Here is a 9,796-nt window from a genome sequence, read left to right as displayed (position 1 = left end):
CAGTTATAATAAAGCAATTTACTTACAAAAGAAGCTACTCAGTCGTCTGCTGTGCCGTCCTCTGCTTGCTTCCACGGATTCTTTCCCCTTCTTTCTGTCTCTCGTCAGTGCACAGGCACACTGTTATGGGGGATCTGTGGAAGACACACTGTTATGGGGGCATCTGTGGATGACACATTATGCCTCTCATTAGCCCTCATTATGCCTCTCATATCAGCCCCCATATCAGCCCTTATGCCTCATTAGCTCCCATATCAGCCCTTATGCCTCATTAGCCCCCATATCAGCCCTTATGCCTCATTAGCCCCCATTATGCCTCTTATTAGCCCCATTATGCCTCTTATTAGCCCCCATATGCCTCCAATTAGCCCCCATATGCCTCCAATTAGCCCCCATATGCCTCCTATTAGCCCCCATATGCCTCCTATTAGCCCCCATATGCCTCCTATTAGCCCCCATATGCCTCCTATTAGCCCCCATATGCCTCCTATTAGCCCCCATATGCCTCCTATTAGCCCCCATATGCCTCCTATTAGCCCCATATGCCTCCTATTAGCCCCTATATGCCTCCTATTAGCCCCCATATGCCTCCTATTAGCCCCCATATGCCTCCTATTAGCCCCCATATGCCCCCAATTAGCCCCCATATGCCTCCTATTAGCCCCCATATGCCTCCTATTAGCCCCCATATGCCTCCTATTAGCCCCCATATGCCTCCTATTAGCCCCCATATGCCTCCTATTAGCCCCAATATGCCTCCTATTAGCCCCCATATGCCTCCTATTAGCCCCCATATGCCTCCTATTAGCCCATATGCCCCCATATGCCTCCTATTAGCCCCCATATGCCTCCTATTAGCCCCCATATGCCTCCTATTAGCCCCCATATGCCTCCTATTAGCCCCCATATGCCTCCTATTAGCCCCCATATGCCTCCTATTAGCCCCCATATGCCTCCTATTAGCCCCCATATGCCTCCTATCAGCCCCCATATGCCTCCTATTACCCCATATGCCTCCTATTAGCCCCATATGCCCCCATTTGCCTCCTATTAGCCCCCATATGCCTCCTATTAGCCCCCATATGCCTCCTATTAGCCCCCATATGCCTCCTATCAGCCCCCATATGCCTCCTATCAGCCCCCATATGCCTCCTATCAGCCCCCATATGCCTCCTATTAGCCCCATATGCCCCCATTTGCCTCCAATTAGCCCCCATATGCCTCCAATTAGCCCCCATATGCCTCCTATTAGCCCCCATATGCCCCCATATGCCTCCAATTAGCCCCCATATGCCTCCAATTAGCCCCATATGCCTCCAATTAGCCCCATATGCCTCCAATTAGCCCCATATGCCCCCATATGCCTCCAATTAGCCCCCATATGCCTCCAATTAGCCCCCATATGCCTCCTATTAGCCCCATATGCCTCTAATTAGCCCCCATATGCCTCCAATTAGCCCCCATATGCCTCCTATCAGCCCCATATGCCTCCTATTAGCCCCATATGCCTCCTATTAGTCCCAAATATGCCTCCAATTAGCCCCAAATATGCCTCCAATTAGCCCCAAATATGCCTCCAATTAGCCCCCATATATGCCTCCAATTAGCCCCCAAATAGCCCCCATATGCCTCCTATTAGCCCCCAAATATGCCTCCAAATGCCCCATATGGCTCCAATTAGCCCTTATATGCCTCCTATTAGCCCCCATAATGCCCCCAGCAGCCACATTTTTTATAAAATAAAAAATAAAAACACTTACCTCTCCTGCTCCTGGACGGACGCCGCCTGCCATTTTCTCCTCAGTCGACTGTGCTCTAAACTGGCGCGCACAGCGTGAGGTCACAGAGCGCCCTCACGCTGTGCGCAGCCCTGCACAGCCGACAGCCGAGGACCAGGAAGTGGTGAGTACAGAGCGTTCACCACTTCCTGGTCCTTCGGTACTAATGAGCGCTTCCATAATGGAAGCGCTCATTAGTATTCACTCGGGGGAATCAGCGGGGGGGCACCTGGGGGGGCAAGGGACAACATAGGGGGGGCAATTGCCCCCCCTCGCCCCCCTCTAGCGACGCCACTACTCATTGCACACCACACAGCTGAGCGCCGATTCAATCCCATCAGCGCTCAGATCCTCTGTTGCTCATTGCCTAGGTGTCACGGCCATGGGTATGGTCGTGACTCCTGAACTGCATGCGGTTGTCAGCGGTCTTTGGTTTGGTTGTCAATCACAGGTGAGGGCTGTGGTATTTGCCTCACCTGTGGTTCCCGCTGGCAACAGTATGGAGGTGACCTGCTCCCTAATTCTGTGGTTCTGGCCAAGTGACAACCCTACCATCTCCTGGCACCGCACGGCTGAGGGTTTTCCCCATCCTCAGCCGTGACAGTATGACCAGAATGGCTCCTCACCTGGTTTCCCTCGAAAGAGGGTGAAGCATGTATCGCCATCTGCGAAAGGGGTGCATGCGCGCTCTTCGGAGGGAGAGCGTCGTGGGGGTTTCGTCGCTGACGGCGCGGTGAGTGGCGTTTCCCCGCCATCCCTTCACCATGCTCGGTCTTGGCGTCCCCTTATTTTTTTTATTGCACCGTGGTGTTGTTTGGTGTGCGGGTGCACACCTTCGCAAGAGGGTGCAGCATGCAGTGCCATCTGCTTGTGGCCTGCATGCGCGTTCTCCGGAGGGAGAGCGTTCCGGGGGGATCACCGTTAACGGCACGGTTGGTGGCTTATTCCCCGCCACCTTACCTTCCGTATCCGTGTTAGTGATCCCTCGTCCCTCTCCATGTTCCCATCTCTGGTCGTTTGCTGGCAGCACTCCGTTAGTGGTCCGGCTGCGTGCTGGTTAGGAGTGTCTGCTGGCAGCGACTGGAGTGGGGACGTGAGTGGAGAGTCCCCTCGTCCATTCTCAGTGCTTCTCTCCCCCGTGTCGCTGTGGCGGGCTGCAGGCCTCGTCGGACTGGCTTAGTGTGTGCTGGGAGAGGATGCAGCTGGCAGCGACCTTCTGGGAACCATCTCCTGAGAGTGGACGTTCCCTTCTCCCATCCCCTTGTTTGTGTCCCTCACTGGTTTTCTTTTTTTTGGTGGGGGGGCTTTGAAGGGTGGGAGTGTCACGGCCATGGGTATGGTCGTGACTCCTGAACTGCATGCGGTTGTCAGCGGTCTTTGGTTTGGTTGTCAATCACAGGTGAGGGCTGTGGTATTTGCCTCACCTGTGGTTGCCGCTGGCAACAGTATGGAGGTGACCTGCTCCCTAATTCTGTGGTTCTGGCCAAGTGACAACCCTACCATCTCCTGGCACCGCACGGCTGAGGGTTTTCCCCATCCTCAGCCGTGACACTTGGGCAGTGATGGGCAAACTGGGGCTCTCCAGCTGTTGTAAAACTACAAATCCCATCATGCCCTGCTGTAGGCTGATAGCTGTAGGCACACTGGGCATATTGGGAGTTTTACAACAGCTGGAGACCCGCAGTTTGCCCATCCATGGTCTAGGGGATGGAGGACGCCGGCCATGCTGAGGAGGCGTGCGCGGCTGGGTCCTCCCGCCCCCTAGTCACCACGGAGACGAGGATGCCAACTGCATCCTCGCTCCGCTATCTGCGAGGGGTGCCGGCAGCGCTGCGAAGGGAGAGCGCGCCGCTGGCTCCCCATGACAGGGTGTGGAATTTACATTATTTTATTCGTCTGGGGTCCATATTTGTTTAGAGGGTATAGGATTTATATTATATTGGTCTGGGGTCCATATTTCTTTAGAGGGTGTGGGATTTATATTAGTTTATTGGTCTGGGGTCTTTTTTGTTATCAAGGTCCATATTTATTTAGGGAGTCTGGTCTGGATCTATTTTCAGAGGTCTGGTCTGGTGTCCATATTTGTTAAGTGGGTGTAAAATGTCTATTAGTTTAAAGGGTGTAATGCAAGCAGGTATGGACCCACTGCGCAACTGAATGGCTGTACTCTTGATGGGCGTAACTAAGCAACTACCTGGTCTTCACTAGAGCCTCTGATGGTGAGAATAGGCTTGAGCCATTTGGGTAGTTGCCAGGTGCCACTCCAGAGCAGTCCCCGAGTCAATGGCAGCTGACCAGGGGGTCAGAGCACCGGTGCAAGCACGGAGCGGACATGCGTGGCCACGAGGACCCGGGTCTGGACAGGCAGCGATCAAGAAAGGTCAGTAAGCGAAGTCCGAAGTCAGAGGCAGACGGCAAACAAACAAAGTCCATAAACGAGATCCGAGGTCAGAGGCAGGCGGCAAACAGGCAAAGTCCAGGAGTTCAATAAGCAGAGTCTGGTACACAGTGAAGCAGATAAGAGAAACACCTTTGCACATGAAGCTAGAGACCATGAGTTGCTCAGGCATCTTCTTGTGGTAGGAAGCGCCTTTAAATATCTCCTGCAATCCAGCCATAGGCTGGTGAGACAGAAGGCGTGTACATGCTGCTTCATAGGTGAAGCAAGCTCAAACACCAGTACAAGTCTCCAGCAGGAAGGAAGCTCTGGCATGGAACACAGATACCATATTAAGCTATCTGCTGCCTGCGCTTGTCAGCATGGCACATGGCAGCAGGGAAAGAGGGAGCCCAGCGCCCTTGCCCGTGGTTAGGGGCAGCAGCGCCGGCACGCACCGCTGAGCTAACAGTACCCTCCCCCTTACGCCCTTACGCCCCCTCTCAGGCCTGGTCCTGGATTAGAATTTTTTCAGAAGAAGAGGTGCATTGATGTTCTCTCTAGGTTCCCTAGATCTTTCCTCAGGGCAAAACCCCTTCCAATCCACCAGAAACAGGGTTTTCCCTCTACTCTTCTTCATCCCCAGAATAGCTTTTACCTCATAGACGTTCTCATCACTGACCGCAACAGGAGCTGAGACAGGTTTCTTGAAAAAACTATTCAGGATGACAGGTTTCAGCAGGGAGACGTGAAAGGAATTCGGTACCTGGAGAGAGGCCGACAGCTTAAGTTTGTAGAAAACATCATTGATTTGCTCAAGAATTTCAAATGGACCGATGAAGCGTGGGCCCAATTTGTAGGAGGGTATTTTGAGCTGGATGTATTTGGAAGCAAGCCCCACTTTATCACCAGGATGGAACTTAGGCGAATCTCTACGTCTTTTATTAGCGGCCTCCTTCATGCGCACAGAAGCCTCTTTCAGAACTCCCCTCCAAGATTTTAGAGAACTCTCTTGAGGTGGCATCTGCAGCAGGATACTGGAAGAAGACACAGAGAGTGGCGATTTCTTAGAAGACTCGTTGACATGATTGTTGTACAAAACTCAGCCCAAGGCAATAGCTCAACCCAGTTGTCGTGATGACTGTTAGTGAAGTGACGCAAAAAGTTGGTAACAATTTGGTTGACTCGCTCCACCTGACCGTTGGACTCAGGATGATACACTGATGAGAAGTCCAGAGATACATTTAATAGCTTACATAGAGGTCTCCAGAATTCAGACGTGAACTGTACTCCTCTATCGGGCAGTGGAACGCCATGGAGACAAAAAATGTGCTCGATAAATTTCTTTGCCAGTTGGCGAGCAGAATGAAGTCCAGGCAGAGGAACGAAATGTGCCATTTTAGAGAAGCGGTCAACCACTACCCAAATTACAGAACAACCGAAGGAAATGGGTAGATCTGTGATAAAGTCCATGGCTATTTGTTGCCAGGGAACCTCAGAAACAGGAAGAGGAAGCAGAAGACAGGCTGAACGTTGTTTGGGAGTCTTATTTTGCGCACAGGATGGACAAGCAGCTACAAATTCTTGGATGTCTTGTCGCATGGATGGCCACCAGTACCGCTGCACAATGAACCTGAAGGTTTTTCGCTGACCAGCTTGACCCGCCACTTTAGATAAATGGCCCCATAGTAAGATTTGCTTTCAGAGAGACTCTGCAACAAAGGTCTTTCCAGGAGGGATTTCGGATAGCTTATAATTGACAGCACAGGCTTGAGATTTTAGCGGGATCAATGATGAATTGAGGCTCCTCCTCCTCCTGGTCAGTGGAATCAAAGGATCTAGAAAGAGCATCTGCTTTGACGTTCTTATCTGCAGCACAAAAGAAAAGAGCAAAATGAAAACGAGCAAAGTACAGGGACCATCGAGCTTGTCGAGGATTAAATCTCTGTACAGACTGTAGGTAGGTGAGGTTCTTGTGGTCAGTATAGATCATAACAGGATGACTGGCTCCTTCCAGAAGGTATCTCCATTCCTCCAATGCCATCTTGATGGCCAACAACTCTCTGTCCCCAATCAAGTAGTTGCCCTCAGGAGCGGAGAAGGCCCTGGAGAACAAGCCACATGTTGTCATCTTACCCGAGGGAGATCTTTGTGAAAGCACCGCCCCAGCTCCAATAGACGATGCATCCACCTCCAAGAAAAATTGCTTACTGACATCAGGGTGATGGAGTACTGGATCCGCTGAGAAGGCCTGTTTCAAGGCTTGAAAGGCTGATTCAGCCTCAGCGGTCCAGTTTTTGGGATTCGCCCCTTTACGTGTCAAGGCTGAGATGGGGGCTGTCAAAGAAGAGAAGTGTGGCACAAACTGGCGGTAGTAGTTGGTGAACTCCAGAAAATGTTGAATATCCTTTAAACCAGAAGGACGAGGCCACTTCAAAATCGCAGACAGCTTTTTCAGGATGCATCTGTAGGCCAGTATCAGATATTATGTACCCCAAAAATGGAAGCGAGGTTTGTTCGAAAATACATTTTTAAAACTTGGCATACAGATTATTTTTTCTTAGCCTTTGAAGGATCAGACGAACCTGCTTCTGGTGAGTAGCAAAATCTGGAGAAAAGACAAGGATATCATCTAGATAAACCACAACACAAGAGTATAACAAGTCTCTGAAAATATCATTAACGAATTCTTGGAACACTGCAGGAGCATTGCTTAGTCCAAAGGGCATCACCAGATATTTATAGTGACCGTCACGGGTGTTCGTCCCCTTGACGAATTTGAATCAAGTTGTAGGCTCCACGCAGATCTAATTTAGAGAAGATCTTAGCTCCTCTGAGGCGGTCAAACAACTCTGGAATAAGGGGAAGAGGGTATTTGTTCTTGATTGTGATTTTATTTAGGCCCCTGTAATCGATGCAATGCCGGAGAGAACCGTCTTTTTTCTTTACAAAGAAGAAGTCAGCGCCAGCTGGAGAAGATGATTTCTGGATAAATCCTCTGTCAGGATTTTTTAAAATATAATCAGACATGGCCTGTGTATCTGCAGGTGACAGAGGATAAATGCGACCACGGGGAGGTGAAGAAACAGGAACCAGATCATAGTGGTACCCAAGGTAACCAAGCAGGCTGAACAGGAGAAAGACACTTCCCAAGGCAGTACTGTCCCCAACAAAGCACCTCTCCAGACTTCCAATCAAGAACAGGTTCATGGGTACAAAGCCATGGTAGCCCCAAAAGGAGAGGATGAGAGAGACTTCGAAGAATAAAGAACAAAATTTCTTCTGTGTGAAGAGCTCCTGCCTGTAGTTTCACAGGTTCAGTAGAAAATTGTACAGACTTAGATAGAGCCCTTCCATCGACAGATGACACCATCATTGATCTCTGCAGGCGTCGGACTGGAATACGATATCGATCCACTATGGCTTGCTGCAGGAAGTTTCCTGCCGATTGAATCCAGAACAGCCGTCTTCTTGAACCGATTATCTCCAAACGACAAAGCTGCTGACAGAGTCAGGGGTGGAGAGGAATTATCTTCACCTAGGGCCGCCTCTACAATGGACCCTAGGCTCGGGAGTTTCCCGGCTTCAGGGGACAAGCATGGAGCACATGATCAGAACCACCAAATAGAAACAAAGTCCTTTGGCACAGCGGTGATCACGTTCCTGTTCAGTCAGCCTAACTCGGTCGACCTGCACGGGCTCAGAAACTGCAGACAACATGGAAGGCAGAGGGGGTTGGGAGCTTGCTGAAAAGAAGACGCTAGGCGAAAAGGTCTCCCCTCACGTGCTGGGACGTTCCTGGAACCGTAAATCAATTTGAGTAGCCAGGGAGATAAGGTCATCTAAGGTGGAAGGAACATCCCGCCCACAGAGGCCCTCCCAAAAGTTAGCTACAAGTGCCTCATTATTCCAGCCAAGTTCAGAGGCTAGCGTACGGAACTGGACTGCATACCGGCTCGTCGAACACCCTGCGGAAGGCTTCTAGGAAAGCCTGTAGATTCATTATGACTGGTTTGTTTCTTTCCCAGAGAGGATTGATTCAGGCCAGTGCCTCCCCAGTAAGGTGTGACATAAGAAAAGCCACTTTGGCTTGGTTCGAGGAAAACTGGTGGGGCAAGAGTTTAAAATGACGGGTGCATTGATTTATTAACCACCGGCACTGCTTAGGATCACCATTGGAGCATGGAGGAGCTGAGAGACGTGGTTCAGATCCTGGTACATAGGAAGATGGCGGAGCAGGAGCCGAATTAACCGGGGCAGAGGAGCCCGATGACTGGGTTAGCAGATGTCAGGTCATTTAGATGCATATTCACCTGACGTAAATAGGACAGTATTTGATCCTGCCTCTCAAGCTGTTGGGCCAACTCCTGGTGTTATTTGGGGAGACTGGGAGGGTTCAGATCAGCAGGGTCCATGGCCTGAGCAAACTGTAATGCAAGCGGGTGTGGACCCACTGCACCACGGACTGGCTATACTCTGGAGGGGCATGACTAAGCAACAACATGGTCCTCACTAGAGCCTCTGATGGTGAGGATAGGCTTGAGCCGTTTGGGTAGATGCCAGGTGCCACTCCAGAACCCCCGAGCCAGTGGCAGCTGACCAGGGGGTCAGAGTACCCGGTGCAAGCTCGAGGGGATGTGCATGGCCAGAAGGTTCCGGGTCAGGACAGGCAGCAATCAAGAAAGGTCAGTAAGCGAAGTCCAAAATCAGAGGCAGGCGGCAAACAGGCAAAGTCCATAAACGAGATCCGAGGTCAGAGGCAGGCGGCAAACAGGCAAAGTCCATAAACGAGATTCGAGGTCAGAGTCAGGCGGCAAACAGGCAAAGTCCAGGAGTTCAATTGTCACGGAAGGTGTACAGAAAACAAGAAGACACAAAATGAAGATCCGACTGACTGGATCCAAAACTAAGGAACAAAAGGGAGAGCCCTGCAACAGACCTGGCTCTCTCCCTGACTGGTCAGCCTATGCGAAAATCTCAATGGTAGATGATCGCATATCCTCGTACCTCGACTGTATAACACCTAAACACCCTATAATAGTGAGGGGACACGACCACCGGCTCCCAACACTAGATACGGAGGGAGTCAGGGTCACCTGGGATCCAGTAAACAGTAAAACACAAATGAATGAACAAAACTTATCTGTAGAAGACAGGATCAGCATGCACACACTCCAGGAAGGAATATAAACCGCAAAGTGATGCAGTATGAGGAGGGAGTTAAAGGGATGCAATCAGTGCAACTACATGACAGCTGAGAGAGGCTAACGAGATGAGAAAATGAAAGCAAAACAACAGGAACCTCAAGGAGGAGGTTCTGAAGGACGTCTGTCAGAGCTTCTCAGATGTCTGGTGGTGACATCAATAAGCAGAGTCTGGTACACAGTCAAGCATATAAGAGAAACACCTTTGCACATGAAGCTAGAGACCATGAGTTGCTCAGGCGTCTTCCTGTGGTAGGAAGCGCCTTTAAATACCTCCTGCAATTCAGCCATAGGCTGGTAAGACAAAGGGCGTGTACGTGCTGCTTCATAGGTGAAAAGAGACACACCTATGCAAGCCCTAACACCAGTACAAGTCTCCAGCAGGAAAGAATACCATAGTCAAGCTATCTGATGCCCACGCTTGTCAGTACGGCGCA

This window comes from Bufo gargarizans, chromosome 5 (assembly GCF_014858855.1).
Source record: "Bufo gargarizans isolate SCDJY-AF-19 chromosome 5, ASM1485885v1, whole genome shotgun sequence".
NCBI lineage: Eukaryota > Metazoa > Chordata > Amphibia > Anura > Bufonidae > Bufo > Bufo gargarizans.
Note: the sequence above shows the minus strand (reverse complement) of the source record.